The sequence below is a fragment of the Falco biarmicus genome, chromosome 16 (genome assembly GCF_023638135.1).
Source record: "Falco biarmicus isolate bFalBia1 chromosome 16, bFalBia1.pri, whole genome shotgun sequence".
Lineage (NCBI taxonomy): Eukaryota > Metazoa > Chordata > Aves > Falconiformes > Falconidae > Falco > Falco biarmicus.
In genome coordinates this window covers 8651600-8677643 of record NC_079303.1, presented here as the reverse complement: position 1 = coordinate 8677643, position 26044 = coordinate 8651600, and the positions used below count along the sequence as shown (strand labels likewise).

Here is a 26044-nt window from a genome sequence, read left to right as displayed (position 1 = left end):
TGGACTGTGTGCTGCTTCAGGGCAAGCCCAGAGTCTGTCTGGATGTGCCACCGGAGCCAATTTGAATGGACGTACCGGGCATTGCACCGGAATAGCTGAAGCATGAGCGTGTGCTTCGTTCTGTCCCCTTTGTGTGGGCAGCAATGTTTTGTCACGTCGGGATGCTTGCCAGCGCTGCTCTGACCATACCTGCCCTCCAGGCAGCTGGGCATGTGGTGGGCTGCTCAAACTCTGCCTGAAGGTTTCGAGAGGTATGGCTGGTCCCAGATGGAACAGGTTCCAAAACAGTTGTTCTGTCCCGTATCCCCTGTGGAGCACAGACCCAGCGCTGCAGACAGCAGCAGAGTCAGGGCAGTTCCTCCTCCCCATCCTCAGATGTCCTTTGCTGACCAGAGCTCACCTGACTGAAGGCGACCTGGCGCTGAGGCTCTGTCGAGGAGATCTCTCTGCATACTTCTGTGGAGAGGTCTCGGAGGCCAGAACAGAGAAAACAAGTGCTAATTCAAAAGAGATAACTAAAACTTGGAGCCATTCCTCTCCACCTCAGTTTTGGCACAGCACTGCTTCTCTGCTTTCCTCTGACTCACCCAGCAGTGACGTCTCCACACGTGTGGTGGTTGTAAGCGTTGTGCAAGGATGGAGTTAGGGGGTTGCTGGTAACTCCTCCCGACCTTCTTCAAAGGTCACTGGCTCAATCCAGCAAATCTGAAGAGGAAACAAATGCCTGAAGAGCCAAATCCCCCAACATGTCACATCAAATCACAAAGGAGAAGCTACTGGGACAGAGCCACTTGGTTGGAGCGTGTGCATTCCGCTCTCTGTCATTAATTTACTGATGTTAAATATTTCAGCGGGTAATTATGGGACTTCCAGGACTATCCTAGTGGCTGTGATCACAAATTATTCATCAGTGGCTCTTGCACAAGAAAAGCCTTTCTGAATGAAGGCATTTCTGTAGCTCTTGCTGGTGTTTTGCATTTCAGCTGACTCCCTCTGCCTTCCTGAAGGAGATGACTCTTAGCACCAAGCAGAGGCTGGCCAGCACTCGGGAGATGCGGCGGCCCCAGATTACCCAGCTTCTCGACGTGAGCGAAGCCTCCCGTCATAAGGTAGCCTTTTCTTGCCCTTTTCCTTGCTGTTTGACGTGACATTTGAAGTGGGCCTATGCTTGTGACAGGCTTGCCTCCAGCTTATCTAAATACTTTGGTGGCAGTTTGTCGTTTCAAACTGCTGCTGGTGGTGGTGGCGTTCCTTCTGCTGGGGGAAAGGTGAAATGTTTTCCCCCAGTGAGCTGTTGAAGTCCTGGCCTGCACTAAGCCCATATAAATCACCTCTGCTGAAGTTGGTGGCTTTTCCTGGAGACGAGCTACTGTGGCTAAAGCATGATCCTGGAGAAAGGCTGGGGGGGGACACAAGAATGCAAGCTTGCAATTTCCCACCCTCCTGCTGAAATAGGCAGCCCTTGGTCTGGTGTAGTCTCTGTCAAACGCTTGGGGTCATCGGATGGCCTCAATGGTGGCAGCGTTGGTCTTTGAGGGCTGAGGGCCTACGGTAACTCTTCAAGGTGTAGCTCAAGCAATTGCATGAATGCTTTGGGTTGGAACGACGAGTGGGACCCTTACAGGGTGTTAGATTTTGCAGGCTGCCAGGTACACAGGGGAATGGCGCTGGGCAGAGGGGAGCGGGTGTGCTTTATCTGGATCAGTGTTTGCTTACATGTATGTTGAAAGCTGCTCTTCTTACACATCTGCTTAGTAGAACGCACGTTCCAAGTGGGTAGATGACTGAGGTAGGCTGTTGAGTGGAAAAGTGCCAGCAAGAGACCTGTAACAAATTGGTTGGGGATTGCCTTAGACAGCACGTGAGGTTGGGAACGCCTCGGACGAGCGCACACAGAACTGGCCGTGTGCTGTGGCTGCTGGCTTCAGCACGACCCTGACTCCTGTGCAGAAGCAGGAGGCGTGCCTGTGTCTTGTGAGTGCGAAGAGTTCAGCTGGAAGGGGGGAGACAAAGCAGGGAGGGATTTTCTCCAAGTAATGCCTCTGCGCCGTAAGCGTTTGCTGTTTCTGTGTGTCGTCAGGCACGCTTCTGTAGTGGTATTAACTGACGTGGCAATAATGGACTGTAATGAAGCATCCGTTGAAAGCTCATGGGAAAAGGAGATGCCAAGTCCAGCCCTATTCAAGTTGCGCAGTAGTGCTGGGGAAGGAGCTGAACCTTATCACCTCATCTGTTGCTTTCTTAACGGCGGTGTTCCTTTTTGGCCTGTCTTCTCTTCCTCATGGTTTCTAGGCTGTGTATCAAAAAAGAGATTTGAGGATGGGTTGGACTTGGTGACTGTCTCAGGGTAAAGATAATCCCCAAACTGTTTCCCGTGGAGTCTCCTGTAAATGCTTGGCTTTCACTTGCTGCACGAGTGCTTACGGCTCTCGCAGTAAGTGCTCTGGAGCGGTGTGACCGTGTTAGCCCAGGGCTCTGCCGGAGGTAAGTGCTGCCTTGCCTTTTGGAGCAGGAAACCTGGAGAAACGGCCAGCAAAAGAGCTGCTCGCTTGAGCCTGCTCAGTGTGGCCCAGAAACATTTGATCTGCTCAGAGCACAGGTGGGTGAGCTGCCGTTCCCCTGGCGTGAGCTGGGCAGGCGTACTCACCGGGAGACTGTACTTCACTGGGGACCGATGTAGTATTCTCTGATTGATGAATCTTTCTCCCAGCGGCTGAAACTCTGTTTTGCATCTGCAGTTCTCGGCACCTTCCCCGAGACAGCGCTCGTTCCAGCCTTTCCCGTCAGAGGTGGTATTCCAGAGCTACGTCCCCTACGAGGTCTATGAAGTGCCACTGACTCTGAGGAACGAGGACAAGGTAAGTGCTGGGATGTGGAAGTTTAACCCTGTGCTGGAACTGGAGAGCAGTGTCATCCGCGCGGTGCACAGCACAGCCAGTCACCTGCTGCAGCACAGCACATCCGGAGTAAAATGTCTCGCCACCTTTATTTTGCAAGATGGTGGAAATCTTGCCATGCTGAGGTTTCTCGCCCTGGTTTTGGCTGTGTGTTGGTAGTCCCTAACCGAAAGGAGCTTTTCTAGTCAGCATCCTTCCCCTTGAAAGCCCTGGATGGCTGGGAATGTTGAGGGCTGTACAGTTCTTCCCTGCCCTCGTGCTTTCCCTCGAGTGTGCACCGCGTCCTGGTGGCTCCGTGGTTAATCTTGGTTTCCACAGGGCAGCTCTGCCTCTGGGTGAGCTGCACAGAGAGCTGAACGGGCTGTCAGAGCGCAGGGGTTGAGTCTTCTCCGCTTTATGCTGGAGTAAGTTATAATTAGTGGTAACAGCGCTTCAGGAAAGGTGGTTTGAAACAGCAGTGGAAACAGACTGATGTAGCAGAAGCAGTGGGAGGCCTTTAGGTGCCGCTTCAGGCTCCTGCTAAGCTTAATTGGGTTCTGCTCAGGTTTTTCTGAGGCAATGTGACGCTCTGCTTCCCCTTTGGAGAGCCACAGCACGTTCAGAGTCAAGTGCCCTCGGAGGTCTCCACCTTTGCTTGAAAAACCTGATCATTTTGAGATTTCCCAAGAAAGCTGCAAATGGAAAAGTTGGAAAATGTCAGCAGTTTTGTTCCACTGTAAAGAGGGAAATTGAGACCTTTTGAATTTCAGTTGGGGAAACATTTGCTGGAATGAGGCATGTGCCAAGAGCAAGCTGGTGGGAAAAGGCAGAGGGAGGAAAGGAGCTGAGCTCGGTGTTCTCTCACTGCGCACTTTCCTACACGCAAGGGTTTCTCTTGATCTGTAGCAGTAAGTGCACTGGCAGCAGAGAAAGGTCAGGAAGAGAGGTGTAATTAAGGATACTCTTTTGTAATGAGGAATAAGAGGTATGTGTGAGGGGAGGGTGGGATGGGAAGATGGAAGTGTGCGCAAGAGCCGGTGAATTCCGCCCAGATTTCCAGATTTACCTGCTGGGGGGGACAAACAGGTGGACAACAAAAAAAAGCTGCCAAGGCAGCGAGTGGAAGGACAGCGGGAGAAGTCCAAGTATTTCCTGAGAGAACAGGTTTTGACAGGGATGTGGGTGAAAAGGGAAGACCCTTTGGCTGGGAAGGATGCGTGTGTGGTCCCTCAGTTATTCCTGGAGAGTACTGCACCATTCCTGGTCTGGCATTTAACTTGGGAACGTGGATAAGGTGTGGCATGGGTGCCTGCACCCAGGGAATGCCACTGGTGTGGTCTACACTGGGGTTTGGGCACCCCTTGCTGTAGGTATCTTCTTCCCAATTAAAATGTGCCTCAGTTTCTCTCTTCCTACTCTCTGCTTCGTTCCCACTGAGTCTTTTGGCTTCAGCTGCTCCATTATCCATGCAGCACCTCAAAATGGTTATCTTTGCCAAGTACCAGCCAACAGGCAAACAGTTGATTTGCTCTGTTCATGCTTCCTCAGGTGGAAAAGAACATCTGCATAACATTTCTGCCCTTCCCAGTAAGGAATAATAAACTTGTCCAGCTGCACCTTGGGGTTTACGTGCCCTGTAAAGGGGGAGGCAGTGTGTGAATGTGGGATTTTTCCAAACCGAACTAGTTTTGAAGCCGGTAAGACCTCAGCCATTGGAGAGCGTGGGTGTAAAAGTAGGATTAGCTCTAAGGAAAATCCTTGGTATGTTCTAAATACAGAAAGGTAGAGATGATAATCCTGAGAGGGTGTTCTATTCTAATTTTGTTGGCTTTTGGCAATGTCCTGGAGAAGAGCAGTGTTGTGCTCTGTCTCAGAGTTTTCGCGCTGGTTTCCCAGATTCTTCTGAATCTTATACTGCATGGCAGCCTGAAGTTGTTTGCCCCCTAAAAATCCAGCTGACAGCAAAATGTATTCCAAATAGAGGCTCTGTAATGGTGCAACTACAGAAGTGCTTCGCTATATACTTACTGCTCTCACCAGTGTTGTACAATTGCTTTTCTGTCTTCAGGCTGTTCCTCAGCACCCTCAGGTGTTCTGGGTGGCTTTTGCTGAAGGTCTTAGCCACACGTGCTCCTCTCCTAAGGGACTTGGTGACCAAACTGCTTGTGTGCGCTGTGAAACTGGCTCCTGGAACCCGCTGCCCCAGGACATTGCTGGGTTCCAAGGGCGTTTGGAGAGTTCAGGACTGCCTGGGCCATGGGTTACCAGGCTCGGGTGGGTGGTGCAGAACAAGCCTCCATTTTTTCCAAGCCTCCTGTGGGGTTGTTGTTTGTCAGTGAAGCTGCCCGTCAATCCAAATCACCTGCTTTAGACTTTGAGATTTGGTGCTCAGGGGTCGAGAAATGCCTGCGTGCTGTCTGTGTGCTGGTGGTGTCCCAGAGGGCAGAACCGTGCAGCAGGGTGCCTGCAGGGACTGCTGGGGGTGGGCAGGGATCCCCAGGGATCTGGCTTGCCTGCGCTGGCAGCTGCCTGGCTACGGTCACAGGCAGCAGGAGCCTCCGGAGAGCAGAGGTTGGCTTTTAAAACTGAGACTCCAGCGGCAGTCAGTGCCGGTCATGTATCTCGAGGCAGAAGATGCCTTTGGAGCCCATAGTTGATAGCCACAGCCTGGGGGGTTGCCTGGCTTTCCATCACTTTGCCAAGTTGCTGGCTCTCATCCTCTGCATCAGCCTTTCCTTGTAGCGTATTGTGCTTCTCCCTTGCTTCTTTACAGCTCCCTGTGAATTTTCCTAGCCATCCTCTGTTTGTGGGGTTGTCGCTTTGTCTTCCCATGTTCCTCCTTTTGCTCTTCAGGCCTGCTTTTATTACCAGTGAGGCCACAGTATGTGTGGTCTCCTCCTCTTGCTGGTCTGCATGCATGACTCTAGCACTGCAGCTTGAGTGCCCTGCTCAAACCCAGCACGTTAAAGTGCATTTCTTCCCCCAGGATTAACACGTACTGTTTGGCTTTCAGACAACACAGTCCCCTTCTAGGGGCATGACTGCCTGGATGTGTATGGGCAGAAGCCGGCAGGTTCTTTGGGCCTGTTGAATACACGGGTGGCTTGATTCAGATATTATATCTCGGTGCTGCTGGTGTCTTCCCTGCTTGGCCCTTCCTTCATTGCCCTGCTGCCTCTGGCCTTGAGCTATTTTGCCCAGGCAGAAGGGATTAATGTTGACTCTTGTGTATTATGTGCACGTACCTCCAGAGCTAAAAGTGCTTTGGAAAGGTGGTTAAGGAAGGCTATTGGCAGGTCTCTTCTGCTCCTGTTTCCACAAGCTGCAAAATCATACTTTCTTACCTTTTCTGCAGGTTCCTCAGCTGCTGAAGGTCACCTTGGAGAGGTCACCTTATTTCAAGTTGATCAGCCACCATGCCGTGTGCCGCAAAGTACCGCCTGGCATGCTTGTGACTTTCCACATCGTTTTCACCCCCAATGAGAACAAGGTGAGACTGGAGGTCCCAAGAGACAGGTGCCTTCAGCGGGAGGCGAACCTGCGGGGCTGGGTTCAGAACAGGGCGTCTGCTGTGGGGTTTGCGGCACTGCTAATATCTGTCCGTTGCTGTATGGTTATGGGTTTGCTCTGATAATTATAAATACAAAAGCCTATTTAAAATTGACCTGTTGTTTGGAGGACGCGAAGTTGAGCCTGATCAGAGTGAGGACCACCACTTTTGAAAACTGGAGTCACTGGGATGTGTATCACGTTGGACACAGCAGTGAGACAGTGGAACGTTCTGTCTGAAGCCGGCACTTTCCTTGCGCACTGGTTATAGCCCGTGCCGTGCTGCAAGGTTTGCTCTAGGCTGTGGTCAGGCAGCCTGCGGCTGGTCACATCCTGGCTGGCAGCACCATGCGATGCCACCGCAGCAGGGACTGACGGGCTGTGCATTCCCTCCCCGTGCTTTCCTGGGCGTTTGCAGGGGAAGGTGCACGTGGGACAGTAGGAAGATGGCCGGGAGGAGTGTTGATGTTTAGCCATCCCACCTCTCTACTCAGTGTTAGGGGCTTAATTATGATAGAAAATACTAGAGGAGTGAATAGATGCAGAGAGCTTTCCTCTTTCCCATCTGGCAACCAGTTCCCTGCCTCACCCTGGGCTGGAGCGAAGGTGATGCTTTTTCATACCCTCTGTGTTCCAGCCTTGCCGCTGTGCTGCCCCTGAGGATACTTGCCTGCCTGTGCTCCAGCTGTGATTCTAGGGGAGAAGATGTGCTCGTGGCGGGGAGCCAGCCTGGCACAGCTGCACTGAGCTCTAGATGTCTTTAATCAGCAGGGGGCCGGTGTGCTGCAGATGACAGAGACATCTGGAGCACACCCAGGCATTGAAGGGGCAGGTAGAATCTGCAGGCAGACACTTACCCCGGAGCCTTTGGGCAGTCACGCTGGTGTGGCTGTGGCTGTGTGCATGTGGCTGTGGCTGCTGTGTCAGCTGGCACCTATTCCCTGCCCCATGTGCCATGCTTTTGCTTGGAGATTGGAACATCGGTGCTGTGGCTCTGGCAAGCCTGGCACGGTGCCGTGATGTGAAGGGGTGACAGTGTTGTCTGGAGGCTTCTTAATGCAGAAGGGTTTAGCACACGGCATGGAAGGGAGGAAGCATCGCATGGGAATACAGACAGGCTGACTCTTTCCAGCAGCACTCTGCTGCCTCTTGGCAGGGTTCTTTGTGTGGCTGTGTGGGCGAGGCGAGGTTAGGGGATAGCTCTGAGCCAGCTGATGCTTCTGCGCCAGGCCAGAGGCGCAGGATCCCTTTGGGCACAGCTGTTCTCTCATCTTCTGTTTGCTGCTTAGATTTAGTTTAATGCCCTGTCCTATCCTCAAACAGCGTGGCTGTAGCAAACTAAAGAGGAAATGCCCTGCGGCCCCTGGCTCCCTGAGCTTGTGAAATGATCTGTTGCTTTGGGGAGGGACTGAGAAATGGTTTTACATCATTCGTATGGAAGGTTAAAATGACCTTGGCCTAGGGCAGTTCTCCATACTGCCCAAGTGACATAAGAGCTTAACCTCACCGAGGTAGGCTTTGCAGAGGACGCTGCTTCCTTTAAAATGTGATTTATTAGTATTCATGAGCATTCATTTTTGGGGTGGAAGTAAATTGGTTCCCATGAAGGGCAAATTGCTGCTCTTCAACTATAGAGAAGCAGCAGAGCAACACATGAACATCACCCCAAATAGAAGTAGGGTGAGAGAACCCCCAGGAGCACTCATGTCCAGTACTTTGTCCCTTGTCTTGCCCTTGAACTGGTGAGTGTGTGGCATTAGGGAGCTGTGCCAGCGAGGTCCTCTGCACAGCTTCAGCGACACCCTGGCGGTTTCTGCTGACCTGGGTTTTGTGCTCCTTGCAGGGCATTGGGGGAGGGATGTGGGCTGCTTGGTGAGGAGCACAAGGGGATTGTACAGCAGAACCAGAATGTTGTACAAACGGAATGTTTTGGCTCATACTTGATGGAGCATGAGTCAGCGGAGTGCCAGAGTGCTGTAGCTGAGCTAGAAATGCATCAGTAGCATGGTCAGGAGGTGCAGAGCACCTTGCAAAGCCCTTAGCCAAGAGGCAGGCTTTGGGAAATGGTTCCGTAAAGCCTCCTGCGCTGGGCTTGCAGTTGCTTGCCTGCAGAGTATCTGTGTGTTAATTGTGGAAGGCTCAGGAGTGCTGCCTTTGAACAACCTCTACATCCCTGATGCTGCACGATCCACAGGGACTGTGGGTAACCCAGTGAACTGGGATGCGGGTCTTCCTGATGGGGAGTTGGTTTGTATAATTCTCTTGCTTTGAATCTGTTCTTCCCTGGGGTAAGTCTGACTTCAGTGAAGTCACTCCTGAATCAAAGGAGTACAGTTGTGGCCAAGCCTTAAGTACTAGGGCCATGTGAGCTGTTGGTGGCTGAAATGCTGTGTGCCACGTAGCCCTTTCTTGGAAAATGAGCAGTTTCCTACTGTCTGGCAGTCATTTGGGAATGTGCCACGTGATTGGACTGTCAGAAAATAAATAAACAGCTGACGTGTCTGTTGGTTTATTGGCACTTGTGTTATAAATGAACTGCTAATTTTTCTGCTGGGCAACATTTCCAATTTGTTACTCTTGCTGCTTCTGATTTGCACGTTTCTGTTTTATGGCTCCAGTTGTACAGCGTGGGTGTTCTCGTGCCAGCCCCTGTTCCCACATGTTCTTGCGTTATGGTCTGACGGCCTCTGCTGAATTGGAAACCATTGTGGCACTGACTGGCAGATAAACAACAGACAGAAATACTTCCATTTGTGCGTCCTACAGGCTTATTAATAGTTTATTGTAAAGGAAGAAGGAAGTAAGAAGCACATAAAAACATAGCACAGCTTATTCCGTGTTGTCGTCTTGCTCTTTTCACTGTAGCAGTGCACTGTTTTCAGGCAATGCAAGTTCAGTCTGTGAGGTTTGTGAAATTCATTACTGATGCTCGGTGGAGACTGAATTAATGCACATTGATTACTATGAAATACGACAGGACAGCGAGTTACTGCATTACTGAAATGAAGTCCTTTAAAATTCAGCGCAGCCCTGTTAGATGCTTTGTAGCGCCCAGAAGCTATTCCAAGTATACTTTCAAGATGGCTCGTGTGGGGAGGAAAGGGGCAGAAGACCAAGGCAAATGGCCCGGTGATAAATGAACCTGGAGCTAAGCGACTCATTTCAGAGTGCTGCGAACCGGCAGCTGAGGGGGGCAGGTGCAGGGGCACCCCCTTCTCCTGCGACTGTATCTTCATCCTCCGGTCCCTCCTCTCTGGTCATGGCCCTTATTTTCCAGCCTTTGATATCAGGGTTTCAGCGGGAGCTTTCCCTGCTTGGCTTGCCGTGTGACCTCATGCTACAAGGATCTTTTCTGTGCAAGTCGTCTGCTGCAAGGAATTCAGTGCAGGATTTAGGATGGGTTATGCAGGAAATCTGACATCCGAGTGTGGTGTTGTGGGCAGCTAAGGTTGATATCACTGTGGCAGTATTACCGTTAGCCCCTGAGTTTGCAGAGAGCCTGAAACAGCATCAGAGACGAGCAGCTGCTTCAGTTCCAGTGGGTGCCAGTTCAGATGCCAGTGGCGATACCTGGAAGGCCAGAGCTTGTAATTTACTGCTTGTCAAAGGGGTGTGAGAGAAGGGGAACCATCGTACAACTGTCTGTATCTTCCTTGAAACTGAGAGGGGAGTTGTATGAAGGATGTAGTCATGTTTTCATGAAAATCTGTAGCCTGAAGCTGTGTCTAAACACAACAAACTTTAGAGCATAGATGGGATGCAACCCCTCTGTCATCCAGGCACGTTTATTTAGAAACGTGGTCTTAAACAGTCTGCTAAGGGTTTGTAGTTGCGAAGCAGAACAAGATTTTGAACTGGTCTCAACAGTTGCCCAGGCTGTAAGCAAGTGTGTAGCAGAGTTAGTGTCCTCGTAGCACGAGGCAGTGCTGCAGTGGAGACTGCAACCCGTTCCCCACCCAGGGGGGCAATTCAGCTTTCAAAAGCTTAAGGGACCATGGGTCCACAGCGACACAAACAGCCAGCTTCTGCCTAGCACCCCTCCTGCCTTGGGTTTCGCCCTGTTTGGGCTGACGCTGCATTCAGCCTGGTGCAAGGTCCCGCTTTGGTGGGGTGGTAGAGCGTGGCTGAAGGGTCAGCCTGCTCTGAAGTGCTGAGTCAAGCCTTGCACGGGATGCCATGTTCCACGGTGTCCCTGGAGAGGGGGCTTGGGACATGATGTGCATCTGCATGAATGGTGAGAGGCATCTTTCTCTCCCAAGGTCGTGGTTGTCTCTGTGAAACCAAATCCTTGCTGCTTTAGCCTTGCCCTCAGGTCCCTGGAGAAAGAATTCCCTTTCCTTGTGCGTTGCTGTGCAGGTTGTCCCGGTGCCCCTCACCAGCAATGGAGCTGGGAAGGTTGCCTGTGCTTGCTTTTGGGGGAGGGGGGGATTTATTTCTTGGGCTCTTAATTACCTTGCTGTCATCCATTTGCTCCTTAGCAATGACAACGACTTGACAATTACTTCCTTTTACTTCCCTCAAATACCTCCAGTTGTTTTAAGTTCCTTTTTTTTTATCTCCCTGCTGATCTGAACTTGCATCCTCCTCTGTCTACCTGGCATCTGGAAGAGAGAGATAAGTAAATATGGCATGCCAAGACTAAGGCAGGTAGCTTTCAATTGGATTTGCCTTTGTTACAGTAATGTGGCCGAAATAACAACAACAGCAAAAGCAAATGGCACTCTCCATTTGCTAATGCAGTTTCTGAGCATCTGAACAGTCTGGGAGGTGAAGTACCCAGGAGGTAATGGGTGCTTTAAAGTCATATGGGCTGCCCGTAGCTTTTATTTTAGAGGGCTTGGGCTGCAAGATTGAGTACAAACTTGCTAATTCAGAAAGACTTGCTGAAGATGAAACCCTTGCCTGGAATATGATGTTAAATCCTGCAGGTTGCTTGCTGCAGTTCCCTTGCTAGTATTTTACCTTCCAAATAGGAAAAGCAAAAGCCCTTGTGCAGTTTGTAGGGTGACTGCTTGAGATGTCTAGAAGAAGAGATCCTTCTTTATTCTTTGTGCCTTGGATGGGGCAGCATCTGTTTTGTCAACCTTAGTGGTGGGTGAGGTGCTGGGTGGTGGGTGAGGTGCTGGGTGTCAGCTGTTGTGTTGGAGCACTGGGTACGTGTCTGTGCCTGGGCTGGCTGCCTTAGGGCCCTTCCAGGAGGGGATGGGGATGGGAGCGGAAATCCCAGCCGTGGAGGAGTCTGGATCAGTTCTGCTGAAGGGAGTTTGCTGCTGTATGCAATTCCTAAATCAAAGCACCTGCTGCTTCAACAATGATGAAAATATCAAATTAATTAAAAGCACTGAGGAAAAAACCAGGGCAGCCAGTGAGTGATGAGAAGCAGAGCTTTGATCAGCTCATCAACAAGAGCGCTGCTGGGGGTAATGGCTCCTGGCCCTATGGCAGCAGCTTTACCACTGATTTCAGTGGGGGCAAGGTGATAGTTCCAGCGCAGCGACGCCATGCCATACATCTGGAGACTGCTCTGCTCATCCCTACAGTAAAATGCTTTTGGTAATTTGATTTGCCTTCCTGCTGCTAAACGCCAGGCAGCCGGGGCGCGGGGGGGATTGCCTGGCTCTGTTCTGAACGAGCCAGTGGCTGGGACTGCACAGCCGGCTTTGCTCTGGTGGGGTGTCTGAGTGTCCCCCGTGTGCAGCTCCCGATGCCGCCTGCCTGGGGTGGGTGTGCTAACCAGGCACGCCGTCACTTACTCCTCTAGAACAGACTTTACAGAGGGGTTCGATTAAGGCATCAGCCAGAGCTGTCTCTGTGTCCCCTGGGGCTGGGTGAGATGTCAAGGGAAACTGAGATGAGGCAGAGGAAGAACTCTCTTGAATTGCAGTGCAGAGCTGGCGTAGGCTGCTGAGGGCAGGGGTGGAACTGTTAGTGCTTTGAAGTACCTGTGAAACCTCTTGCAAAAACAGTTTGGGTCTGGAGCTGAGCCGGCTCTGGTGTGGGGAGATGGGTCAGATGGCTTTTGAAGGGTGCGTGTCCCCAGCCTTGGCCCTGTAAGGCTGTGGGAGCGGGTGAGAAATACAGCTGTACCCTACACTCAGCTGGCATTGCAGCAATTACCATGTCCAGCTTGTGAAGCATTTCCCCAGCGACTGACCGTTGATCACGTATGTGCTGAAGTCCTTTTGAAAACGTACCTGAGCATCCCCTGCCAAGCTTCAACGAGGTCGCCGCGTTGCTGGCTTTGAAGTTAGTGCTGTGGCACAGCTGGGTTCTCAGTGGTGCTTCCAACAGTCTGCGGTGGCGATTGAAGCAGGTTCCATTAGTGCTGTGATCCCTTGCGTGAAGCGACTCTGTTTTGGTGCCTCGGAATCAAAGCATCAGATAATTGTGGTGCTGCCAGCTTGCTGCGAAAGCGGGTGAATCAGTGGGCTTGTTTCTTCTTTGCAAGTTAACAACTGTGTGCAAGTCATGCTGGAATGAAAGGTCATGAAGGTAAAAGGTACTATTATTCCGTTATTGAACGCTACTGCAACAGTCCTAGAAAACAGCAGTTTTTCTTCTGCCGTGGGAATGGTGCTAAATGCATTGTGCTGAGATTGTTTCTTTCCCTGCAGGATTATTTCCACGAGCTCATCTGCATCACAGAAAGGGAGAAGTTTGTTGTGCCAATCCGAGCTATAGGTGCCCGAGCTATCCTGGACTTCCCCGACCAGGTGAACTTCTCAGCCTGTCCAGTCAAGTACAGCACCCAGAAAACGCTGCTGGTTCGCAACGTTGGTAACCGGGAGGCCCGCTACTGCATCAGCATGCAGAGGTAGGGAGCTCATCTTTTTTTGTGCAAAACACTGTGGCGTGATAATATAGTTGGAAAACAGCAACAAAAAGGAACCGGAGCACCTGAGCTGCCATGCTGCTGTCGTGGCTGGAGATGGGCAGGGCACGTGGGTTTTGCTGTTGATTATAGTGTTTGAAGCATGGCGCAACCTCTGCTAAAACCCTGCAAGCTGCAGAGTGGAGTTTTATAGTGCAACGGTGTCTTCAGAGCACAGTCGTGCAAGACTGATTCTGTTAGACTGAAGGAGCAATTGTAAGAAGGCAGCTGGACTGCCCTCGGGCTGTGGAAGATCCTGCGGGGCAGACGACAGCTCTAGGAGCTCAGTTCCTGCAGACCAAGGGCAGTGTTAAGAAATGGGCAAGCTCTGAGCTGGTGGAAGAGACATTTAAGAATTTATCAGCAGCTTTGTCTAGAGTAGCAAGTGCAATTGGAGATTGTAGATCAAAGCAATTGGTATCGAGACCCTGAGAAAAACAGGGTGTGGTCCAGGACCTGGTTTTCCAGTAGGTTTGATCTGGTCCCTGGGATCCAATATTCTTCAGCAGAATGAGCTTGTAAGTGGAGATGAGCTGGCAGTGGCTTCAAAGCTGCACTACAGCCCCAAAGAGGAATGCCTTACAGCGGGGGCACAGGCCAAAGATGCAGCAAATACCTGGTGCGTGGGTTGGGAGCCTTTTCTAGAGCTTTGTGTCTCTCGGATCTCCTGGAAAGTGCTCTAGCATGCTGTAGTAGCCACCACCAACCTCCTTGATCCTCAGCACCTTCTGAAATGGTTATGTGGCCCTGTTGGACAAATATACGCGTTCCTTGGGAGGCCACAAGCACGTGGTATTTGGGCAGTCTCCTGGTCAAGTGCCTGATGTGTGCTGTGTCGTGGACAGCCTGTACTGTTCCTGTTGGTCTGAGAAGACAGTCACTGTTTTTCCAGTTTGCTGAACTGCACCTGCAAGGAAACCAGTTCAGCTGGCTGGTAGTTAGCTCCGAGTTGCTTGGTCCCAGAGGTCTTGGTGCAGGAGCTGAGGTCCAGAATGCAGCAAAGACGTGCCGTCTGCCTTAGTGCACCTGAGTTGCTTCAGTTTCTTCCCCAGGAAAACAGGGGTCAAGAGAAGGCTCTTTGCTCTTTCTCCTGGGAAACATGAAGGTCCAAGAGGCTCCTACCAAAGCCTGGCAAGGCTATGGAAACTTCCAGGATGCTATTCAAGCAGGCTGCTGCTTTTCACTGTGGAAATACGTAGGCAGGACCTTGTAAATCCCTGTACAGCTTCCCTCTGGGATTTCCAGATCTAGTCGTCACCACCAAAACAGATACCCAGTCGTGTCTGGCATCTCTTGGCAATGTCCTTGCCAACTATTCTGTTGAGTGATCCAGCGTGTGTTGAATCCTGCTTGATACGGATTTTATGCTGAACTTCAGCAATTAAATTTTTCAGTCCTGATTTGCAACAGAGAGATGGGAAGTGTTGCAAAAGCTTTATTTCATACGACACACAAAAAAGTACAGTTCTGAATAACTGGATTGTGTGTGTGCAGAGATCAAAAGCTGGTAAGATTTCCCATGTCAGCTGAAGGCATCAGTCATCTCTTCCATTTCATTACGAATTTTTGAAAGCCAGTTTGAAATTTCAAACTGATGATTTAAATCTTTGAGTATAAGCAGCGTTTTATTCTAATGAAGTCGCCTCCACTTTCATTCAGATTTCTTTTTAAATACTCTGAAGTTCCTGTGTTTCTGCTGTTTTTATTTTTTTTGCTTTAAGTGTTCAGCAAAATGTCATAATGGATTCTTCATTGGGAACTTTCTTAGAGGTTGAGTTCCTCCAATGCCTGTCTGTCTACCATCTGCTTGGATATATGCACAAATGTATAGGAAATATGAGAAATTTGGGGGCTATATGTGAAATGGAATTGGGCTGATGGAGAAGAGAAACTCAGAATAACTTTGGAAGGGACCTCTGGAGATCATCTGACCAAACACGGCGCTCAAAGCAAGACCAGTGTCAAAGTTCAGTCGGGTGTGCACACAACATGAGAAGTAAGATCGGGTAATACCAGCCTTGCTCTGTCCTCCTCCAGGCTGTGCAAAGCCCTTTATCCCAGCATCTCCCTGTATGTCCTGTGCTGCAGCCTCTAAGCTCCCTTTCCGTAGAAAGGCTTTTGTGCCCTCCAGCCTGTACTGCCAGGGATTCTTCCACCCCAAATACAGGTGGCTGCATTTCCCATCCCTCGGCTGCATGCAGTTCTGCTGTGTCCCAGTGAATGGCAGCCCAGCCCTCCAGTATCTGGACCGTAGTGCCCCAAGCTTGTATCCCCCACTCAGAATCCAAGTGTTCCCCCCTCTTGACCAGGTCAGCACATCCCCTTGCAGCCCGAGAGCAGAACCCCCACGTTCTTTCTCCCTGTGCGATGAGGCCATGGTGTGCCAGGAGCGGTTCTTCCAGCCAGTGCTGGGGACTGCACTGTGTGACAGTGGGTTCCCTGCTGCTTGTGCTGTGAGAAGTTGCTCAGGTACCTGCCCCGAGGTCCCAGGTGAGCTCAGTGGCTCCAGCAACCCCAGCAGAAAAGAAGTGGCCTCCCAGCTGGCGTGACAAGTAGGCTGGAGAGTCAGAGCAGTACTAGTGTAAATATAGAAAGTCTCTTCCTGTCGTTCTCATTGTTAAGGCTGGATAACGAGTTTCTTCTCCATGGCATTCAGGGAGATAAATGTCATTCCAGTACGTTTCAGTTGAAAATGGCGTCTGGAAGCAGATCTCAGCGCAGCACTGCCTTTTCCTGACGTTACAGACCTTGTGCTACGCTGTGCTATGGCGCCAGAGAGGATCCGTCTGAGAAGATACATTAAGGAATGGCCCATCAGGCTCTGAAAGCTCAGGAAATGATGCTACAAGGTGCAGTGCTAGGAGCCCCCTGTAGTACCCATATACGACATCGAGGTGTGGGATTGGAGAGTTACCACAGGATGTACAAGGACAGGACAACAGATGCCAGAACATATCCGTATGAAATTGCTTACTAGTCTGGTGTTGCTCCCTTTCTGCAGGGCAGTAACGGGCAAGATCTCAGCAGGTTCTGGCGGGAAGGTCTCCCTCAGGCTGGTGTGGCTAGAGGAGTTTATACAAGCTGGGGATTGCAAGGCACCGCTGGGAGATCTGGACCTGTGACAGTTTAGATGTTGTACAACAAAGCAAACGTACAAATGGACGTAGTTAAAAAGGATGTCAGAAAAGAAGCTGTTAAAAAACCTCCAAACCTTATGTTTCCTGTTTTTTCAGGAGCAGTAGTGATTCACTAACAGGGTAGATCTAACAGGACAAGAATTATCCTAAAGAACAGCTCACAATTAATGGAGAGAAGGCCAGAGTTTAGCCTGCCAGCTTCATCTCTTGGCAGTGGCTTTCATGTGGCTATTAGTGTGTCAGGGACGTTTCCTTAGCATCTCTTATCTGTAGGCTGCAGGGAACAGCTTAGTGATGTGGACTGAAATTCAGAGTTCAGGTTAAGCATGGACCTTGCATCCCTCTGGGTCTTGGAGAACCAGGTCTACGTGAGGGGTACCAAGCTCCCGCGACAGCAGTAACAAAGTTGTCCCGTGGGTACAGCGTGGGGTGGGAGGCAGGAGGTGCGGTGTCTGACTTGTGCTCTGTTTCTCAGTCCTGAGAATGAGTCCTGACCTTGGTGGGATCCTCTTCTTCTGATAATTTGAAGATGGGAAGATACCTTCTTTCTCGGGCATCCCCTGAAGTCATCCTCAGGAGTGTTATGCCCATCCCAGCTATCTGAGGGCAGGGGTATGCAGACAAGGGGATGGGATGGGAGGTGGTGCTGAAGTGTGGCCCTTAACCAGCAGCTTTTCTGTTCTGGCCATGTTTCGGGGGGGGGGAGGAAAAAAAAAAAAAAAGTTGGGGGAATTTTTCTGTGCCTTTCCTCCAGCAGGCAGTGATGCTAGCCAAGCACCAGCAGAGCCCTGCCCAGTATAACCAGGCACAACCCCCAGTGCAGGTGCAGGGCCATGTAGAACAATCCAGTTCTGAGGCTGGCGGCGCCTTGGCTTTCCTCCTCCCTCCCAGGTGTCTCAGGTCCAGCACGTGAACATTGCAGGCCCAGTGCTTCCCCATTAGTCACTGCCAATGTTCTTGCTGTTGTCAGGGGAGCAGGTCAGGCCCCTAATTGCAGCAATATCTCCTTAATGAGCAGGAACTCCAGCAATGTCATCAGCTGTCACTACTTCCATGAATGAAGCTCAGCTCGTGCATGGCTCCAGATTTTCTCATTATTTTTGTGTGCTGCATTCCCTAATCACTGGGAAACTCTCTGGAAGGTGTTTTTGAGGTGACAAATTGACCACCAGCAAAGCACTAAAGCCAGTAACTTTTGCTTTCTAAGTGGGGCTGTACAGGAGCCACAAAGCCCAGCTGCTGTTGTGCAGGAGCATGTTGCACCTGACTTTTCCCTGAGCGTTAAAGAACTGAATTATGTGTCTGTCAGCCGAGAGCTGTTTACCTGGCCACAAATCATAATTGCTCGTGTTAAATCTAAAGTACACCAACACGTTTTCATAATTATTTCCAACACATTGCACAGAATTCCTCCAGCGGGCCAAGCAAAGTTACCAAGCTTGGATTACAACCCGGAGCCCCAGATTGCATTGCTTGTGAATACACCGAAAAGCTCCTGTTAAACTTGCCTCGATACGCTCCTGCTGATGGTGCTTCATTTAGCCAGAGATCTAATTGTTCAGGTTGTAAATGGGTACTCCTTTTGTGTCTTGTTCCCTTGTTATTGTATCACTCTAATGTGCCTTTGCACTCGTAGAGATTTTTCTTTGCTTAGAGCAGCTTTCACTGAAACACTGTTAAAACGTGCCCTTTCTTAGGCAAAACCAGGATGCTTTCAAGGTAAAAAAAAAAAAAAAAAGAGTTGAATTCTGCAAATTAAACTCCAGTTATTCTCTGGTCTTCAAGAAGAAATTCTCTTCTCCCTGTCTGATTTCCAGGCTGCAATCTCACTGCCTTGACATTTGTATCTCTTGAGGTGTATAGGTGGCAGGAAAAGACGGATTCCTGAGGAAGTCTGTGTCAAGCTGTGCATGCAAATAACCCTCACCGTGCTCTTCAAAATAACCCCGTGCTCTTCAAAAACCCTCCTCCGATCGTATTGCTAGCAGTCAGACTCTTGAGCCTTGCTGCAGAGAACTGGATGCAGGGTATGGGGGAGACGAGGTCGTTTTATAGCATAGGATGTTCTGAGGGCTGGAGCTCTTCAGGAGTCGAGTTGGTGGCTCAGTTTCTGATACTGTCTGTTCTCTTTTTCTTCTGCTGACTGTGGTTTGTTTGCTTCTTGCTTGCGCAGGTGAGCTGGAGTGAACGAGACAGCCACATAGTCCCCAAATGTCCCACAGTAATCCTGATGTGCCTCTCTGTGTTGCAGCCCTTTCTCTGTCGATCCCTCTGCTGGGACTCTTGGGATTGGTGATGCCGTGCAAGTAACAGTGGACTTCCACCCACAGAAGACTGGTGATTATTCCGGGTCCCTGACAGTACACTACGACACAGGTAAGTGCGGGACACTGCATGGTGCCCACGCTCTGCGTCCTTCAAAGCAGAAGACTGTTAAACTTGCTTTGCAGACTCCTCTAAACCCTTTTCTTTCTAAACCCTTTTCTTTCAAAACCTCTGCATGTTTTGGTGCTTCAAGTGAGCAGGTAAGGGGCAAAGGCTGAGTGTGCCCTTGTTCTGTGTGGCTGCGTGCTGGTCTCTCCCTGGGGGACGCTGGTGTCAGCCGGGAGCGTAAGTGTGTCTGTGTCCCCGGCTCCTCTCCAGGAGAGCAGCAGTAGGGGATGCTCAGCAAAGCGTGTAGAAGCAGGCAGTGCATGTGCTTTCTGCCTCGTGGGCCCTGGAGTTAGCATTTTTCTGTGCTAGAGGCTTTATTCTCATCTTTGTTTAATCACTTCTGATGGTTTTACCTTCCAAGCCTTTGTCCAGTTGCTTTGTGGGTTTGTAGCTATGAGCGTCTGTAGGCTCCCATGGCAGTACGTTCCAAAGGAAGGAATATTCCTTGGGAAAGTGCTGGTACTACACTTCTGTAATTTCTGACTAATACTATTTCAGGCCCTTGGGTTCCTGTTTTACGACAAATGGTGACAAATTTTTCCTCCTTCGGATTTTCCCAGGCCGTTTGTGCTCTTACAAACCTACCTATCTCTTGTGTGATTTCTAGGTTAAGGAATCCTGTTCAGTCTTCATATAGAAGCTGCTCTGTACTTTGGAGAAGGGCAGAAAGAATGATTACATTTCAAAGGCTTCAGCTTGGCTTTGAAGATCAAAACTATACCCATTATTTCGAGACCCACGTGGCCATGGGTTTAGACAGTGAGACCATGATAGTTTTCGTGGAGTTTATTTTGCAGTAGTTAGTTGTCTCGTAGAGCATGAGGTCATGTTTCCATGAACCGGAGTTGTGCATGCTCGAAGCACTGTGCATGTCTCCCAGTTCTTGGGTCCTGCTTCCTCTGCTTGCCAACGTATGCCGAGGATTCAGCGGAGGGGGAAGGCAAGCTTATAAAGCACGCCTGCCTCTGTAACGCTTCTGAACCTCGGTTATTTTTGTACGCTGAGTTGTCTGTTACAGAAAGCAGGCTGTCCAGTCACTGGAGACGTTGCTGTTTCTCGCAACATAACTCGTGTCTGGCCACGAATCCCTCCCACTCCTCCTCGGCTCCCTTAAGAGCAGAGAAGTCGAGGTTATACAGGCACGAAGGCTGAACTCTCCATGTGTGGAGATGAATGAATGGCTGCAGAGATCTGTTTGAAGGGTGAGTCGTTCTCCAACCTCCCTCCAAGAGAGGGGGGGCTCTTTTTGCCGGCACGACTGTGATACTGCCAGATTGTGTCTGGCTTAGGGTTTAAGGAGTCCATCCAGTGGGCAGCCAGCTCTCCCCTTGTGCTTTTGTGTGGCAGCCTTGGAAAGGCAGGTCCATCCCCTGGCTGCCTTGCTGTAACCCGTGCAGCGAGGGGAAGGCTCTGCCTCGGCAGAGGGATGCTCTCCAGGGATGGCCGGGTCGCTGCCCTTCTCAGCTGGGGCTGGCTCTGAGGCTTTAAACACGCTCCACAGAAGTGCCATTTCGATGGAGAATGTCTCGTGTTTGGGGTTTGCTTCTCACCTGGGAGGCCCTCACCTGCAACAGGCAGAGTAGGCTCGGTGCTCAAGTTTGTGCTTAGTTGACTCCTGGGAGTTGCTTGGTAGGAAGAATGAAGGTTTGGAAGCTCTGGCAGTGAGGGACGCTTTGGTGGGGGTCTCTTCTGGAGGGTGAAGTGCTGGCAGGTGCTCCAGCAAGACTCCAGGCGTTAATCGGCTGCTGTGCGCAGCCAGGGACTCTCTCCTCTTCAGCTCGGTCTGAGGCGGAAAGCAAAGGTGTGCTCGCTCGGGTTGTGGGACAGCTTGGGAATACTCGGTGTAGACTTGCACGCTCAGGCATAGGCACCAGCAGGCTCCAGGCAGAAGAAATGGGCTTGCAGGGCTGTGATGGGCAGGTTGGTGTGGGCCGTGCCCCACCGGTCTCATTCTGACATATCTTCACAGACCCACAGCAAGTGAGGGCACTGCTGCTCCAACACGGTGAAGTTCTCATCCGCGTCCCATCCTGCCGTGGGCTGTCACTTTGCCTGTTTCTCTTCACCTCCCTCTTCTGCCTGCATGCCCCAGGCATCTTGTCATGTTGGCAACAAGGGATCAGGAGAGACACAACCCTGGTGGCGTGCTTGCAGGAGACTCTGGGCGAGCCGTGACCGAGGTGGGGCCTCCTCAGAGTCACCTGAATGACTTTGGATGCAGAATTCCCTGTGACCCAGGTGGGATGGCAACCCAAAGGCCACCTGGGCACACTGAAAACGTCTCCCTGTAGATAGTGTTGCCTTGGGGATAAATGTCTACAAGCCCACCCAGAAATAAGGTGCTTAAGGTGGTGCCCAGGACATCCTCATGCTGTACACCTGCAGCTCTTGGGGTGCAATAAATATATTGATCTGTGGAACTGCTCACACAGCTAAAAGCTGTGACACTTCTGTTCCCTGTGGTTTCCTCCGTTCCTTGTACTCCCATCAGCAAGGGCGATGAGCAATGTCTGCCTTTTGCTTCGTTCTAGGTGAAGATACGCACACAAGCCTTCATGGAGCCGCTGAAGATGTCAACATCAGGCTGGACAGAAACTCCTTGGCAGTTGGGAAGACCTACATCACGCTGTCAAATCACAGATGTGTGGTCATCCACAACCGGAGTAAAATCATAGCCCACTTCCAGTGGAAGGCTTTTCTTACTCAAGAGGAGGAGGATCAGGAGAAGCTGAGGTTCGTTGGAAAGATTCCTTTCAGTAAGACACACTGCCCAGGAGTGAAACTACCATACGGCCTCAGAGGGATGTTGGTGCTTTTTTGGATGGTGTAGGAGAAATAAAGCATCCACCGCATCCGGGTCTGTGTCCATGGGCTTCAGGGTAATGGAGCTCGGTGCTTCCCATTCTGGTTCCATCCATGTTCCAGCTGATGTTTTGGGGAGGAAAGGTTGATTGCAATGACTGCATTTCCTCGGAGAGCAAATTCCCGTCTGTGGGAGCCCTAAATCAGTGAGGCCAGGTCCCTGGGCTCGCAGGGGGTCTGTGAGGCTGAGAAAAGTGTCGGCACTCCTTACCTGGGACGGCGTTGAGCGGTAGCACCTAACAGCTGCAGGCAGCGTACCTGCTGTGATATTCACTGCAGTTTCTTCCCCTCCAGCTCTGGTAGGATGGCAACCTTCTTCAGCCTGCTTTTGCAGTAGTGCGCAGGGCAGGGTGCTTTGCTGGCCCCGAACGTTGAGGCCATCCGGCTGTAGGATGCTGAATTGCCTCGCGCTGTCCCGGCTTCCAGCACAGCGAGGTATCCCTGCCCCTTCTCCGGGGCTGGGGAGAGTTCGGAGGTGGAGGGTTCTGCGGGGAAGGCAGGGACAGGACTTGGAAGTGCCTTTGGGCGTCAGCACCTGTGTCTTCATGGTGCTGAGAGGTGGGGCAGGCTCTCCAAAGGGTGTCTCTGAAGCTTTGAAATTCCGTTTGGGGCAGCAAGGAAATGCTTCTAGCCCAGGGGGAGGCACTGGAAGTGACACTTCAAAGCTGGGGTGATGTAGGGGGGTCCTTGTGTGACTTTTCAGAGTTGGACGGCTGTAGGTGTATAGGAGTTAGTCTGAACCCAGAGCTGATCAGGAAACTGCCTTCAACTGGAGCACTTTTTAAGGGCTTCTGAGCAAATAAAGTTCAATGTAATTAGGTCAGAAAAGCCTTGAAGGCCAAAACTAGTTTTCCAGTGTTCTCTGTTTTTAATTACACAGTGTGTGACTTTGGTGCAAGCGCAGTGTGCTAAAGGAAAAAATCTCATGACCTTGTCTTGGTACTTCCCTGCACCATTCTTTTCGCATCTCTCCCCAGCTGCCCGTCACAGATGGGACCCTGAGCGATCCTCTCTCCCCTCAGAAGCGACCAGCTTTCGCCACAGTTAACGTGTTTCCCCAATTTTTTTGCAGTGACGCTTGATCTCGTGCCAGCCTGTGTTCTTTTACTGTGACCAGGGCGCTTTGTTCTTCCTTACTTGCAGTCTTAGGGGTGGTCATGGCTCCGAGGCCACTGTGCTGCTGTCGGAGCAGCTTTTGAGATCTTTTGAGAGCAGAGAGGACTTTGACAATGGGAGGAGGCAGTGCAGCAGCCTGTGCTTGGCTGTCACCCAGAAAGACCTGGCTCTCACAAGGTCTACCCAGGGGTTTGCTCTGTCTCCCTCCTGCAGGACTTTCTGGGATGTAGCGGTGGGATTCTTGTCCGTTGCTGAAGGCTGAGTTGAGGGTTGCTCATGTCGGTGGCTGGAAGCCCTCCTCATGCACAGCGCTGTAGGTCAGCCATGGAGAAACATTTCCCATGACACTCCACTGGGAGCGAGCCAAAGAAAGTATTTTTGGCACCGGTGACAGCATCTGCCCGAGGCTCTGTCTGTGTGCCGCTAGGAACGTCCGTGACTGTGTTTCCTTGCTGATTGTATTGGAATTCAGCTGGGTGGTGACTGCTGTCCTGTTTATAGCGTGTTGCCTCGATTTTCTGTGTACGGAGCCTTCCCCTCATCCCCCTCGAGTAGTCACCTGCTGGTTCTTGGTGGCCAGGGGACTGGAGCGTGAAGGGGGCACAGCAACGTGCCAGCTGGGAAGCAAGTGCTCTGCAGCAGTGCTCCCTTCTCACCTCTCGGTTGTGAGCTTTCAATGCTGCAATGATCGCTGCTACAACTACCAAGTAAGGGAGAGGTGACCTGTGTCAAAGCTCTGTGGAGAAGGCCCAAAAGAGGAAAAAGGTGAAGTGGTTCAAGGCTGGATGTAAGGGTTTGGATTCGGAGGTGCTGGTGCTGACTTCTTTATTGGCTAATGCTGATGCCAAAACGGCACAGAGTAACAGCTCAGAGACTAATTTTGTCTTTAAGCAGCAAAGGTATTTATTTCGTGCAACACTGGGGAGCTACCGATTTGCACCGGACAAACTAGCTCCGAAGTTTTCGGTGAAAAGTCGGGTAATTTATACAGTTTTTGTGAGAGGTTACAACATCTTTACATACATATTCATTTGATTTTGACATCTAATCATTCTATTCATAATAGGTGGGATCTAGGTGGAGTAAACCTTTCAACTTTCTTTGTTCAATGATCTTCTGACTCATGGTTTTCCTTTAACATCCTCAGTGGAACCTTTCCTAATTATTCAGAGTACACGCCTTTACCTTTTCTAATCATTCAGAGCACATTCCTCTACTTTAACGTGGTCAGTGGGAGGGAATAGGCCCTGCCATCTCTCTCTTACCTCAACACAAAGAGAGCATCACCCAGAGCACAGTACCAAACACATCCTGACTAATCTTTTTAAGACCTTGCTCTGTTTCAATGCCAGGCAAAGCTCTCAGGGCCTCTGTCTTCATGCACCTAAACCCATTAATTTCACTGAAGTGATGCGATGCCCGAATGCATTAGCTTGCTTTGCAAGTGCTCTGGGATCCTCTGCTGGATGGCAGTGTAGGCAACGGAGCAGCCAGTTTGCTTATCCCTGCCGGTGCAAAAGGGAAGATAAACAAGTGATGCTGGTAACCTGCAGCTGAAGCCCGGCTGCTTCTCCGCTTCCCAGCGAAGCACTGCAGTGGGTGCTCCTTCATCTCCATCCGTCTCCCCCGAGCACCTCTACGGGCAACAAAGCCATCTGAGGGTGTTGGTGGGGTTGTCCATTAGTTGTGGCTGTAGCCTTGAGCCAGGAGGCTCCCCTGAGGGCTGCTAGCTTTCAAACCCCTCTTCTTAGCTTGTGTGTGGCGTAAAAGTACCTGCCGTGCCAGTGCAGGAGTGATAACCTGATCTGCTTGGGACCCCGTGGCTTGGGGTCAGCCCCTTGCTGAGCTGCTGCTGCTCTTCCTCCCCCAGTGCGTTGCTGCTCCTGCACTTACATGACAGTCTCTGCAAATATGTTGTTTGTTAAATGATCTGCTTGGTTTGTGTCTCCCCATGGCTGCAGGCGCTGTCGCAGGCTGCAGAAGCAGGAGGAGAATGAGAGGAATTCTTTTCTCAAGCATCGCGCGGTGGACCCCACGCTCCAAGAACGCCTTGCCCTTCTCTCCCGTGCCTTCCAGAACCAGAGGGCAAAGGTGCAGGAAGACTCTATGCTTTTCTCTGATGATATTTTTGCCATTGAGCCAGTGGTAAGTGATAGCTGGGAACCTCCCTTCCTCCTCCTCCTCCTCCTCCTCCTCTTCCTCCTCCCTGAATGAGGTTGCTTGGCAGATCCCCACATCAGTGTCTTGATGTGCCGAGAGGGAAGACATGAGGTTTGTAGTGAGGCTGGGAGAGATTGTTGCAAAAAGCATTTCTAAACTGCGAGCTCCGGGCAGGCGCTGAGAGCCTGCCTAAAGCTGAGCTCTGCTGCAAGGGCTGTAAATTAAGGGCACTTCCTAAGTGTCCTGACAGTGTTCCGAGGTATCGATGATTATATATAAGGGCACTCCTTACACGTAGCGTATGGGGATTAACCATGAGTATTAGTTCACATACTGAAGAATGAAAAGGTCCTCTATGGAAAGGAGGGCAAGTTCAGCCCAAGTTTAATTGCGGCAAGACCAATCCCTTCATATAATCTGGACTTAGACCGTGCCTGAATCTCCCTCCCAGCATCGTCTGTGACCTGCACGCAAGGCTGGCGGGTTTAAACAGACTTTTTTGAGTTCTATTGCACGCTTAGAGAAAACTTTTTGCTTTTGTATTTATGCAAACAAAACCTCATGTCCTTCAATTAACTAGAGCCCTGATTCTGAGTATTTGTGTGGTCTGAGATGACGAGTGCCTGCTGTCTGAGCAGTGTAAAATCCCTTCTCATCTTGGAGCAAACCCTAGAATAATCTTAGCCTCTTCTTTCTTGTAAAATAGGTGAAACTATTGTTTTATTATTTATTTTTAAGGAAGGGGATCGTGTTCTCTTCTTGGTTGCTCCTATAGCCCGTACAAGGCTGAGAGCCCCCCATGTCAGCACAGCTGCAGTTTCACACCGCCGCAGCTGAGAGCAGCGTGATGTGACCAAGAGCCTGTGTCGGAGCAGCAGGGCTGTAGCAGGGAGTGGGAGCTGATCAGCTGAACATGAAGAGCATCCTGCAGTGTGTCAGCTGGTTTTGGAGCGTGTCCCAGGGCTCCTGCTGCGGTACAGCCGACTATACCTCCATAACGAGCTTAACCTGCTCTTGGGCTCCTGAAGTGCATTAGGGTG

The 26044-nt window shown here is 50.8% G+C and overlaps 1 pseudogene; it reads left to right on the top strand.

Moving 5' to 3' along the window:
• Nucleotides 1-746: 746 nt before the first annotated feature.
• The window catches only part of LOC130159849 (hydrocephalus-inducing protein homolog), a 98440-nt pseudogene continuing 73142 nt past the window's right edge, over nt 747-26044 (top strand).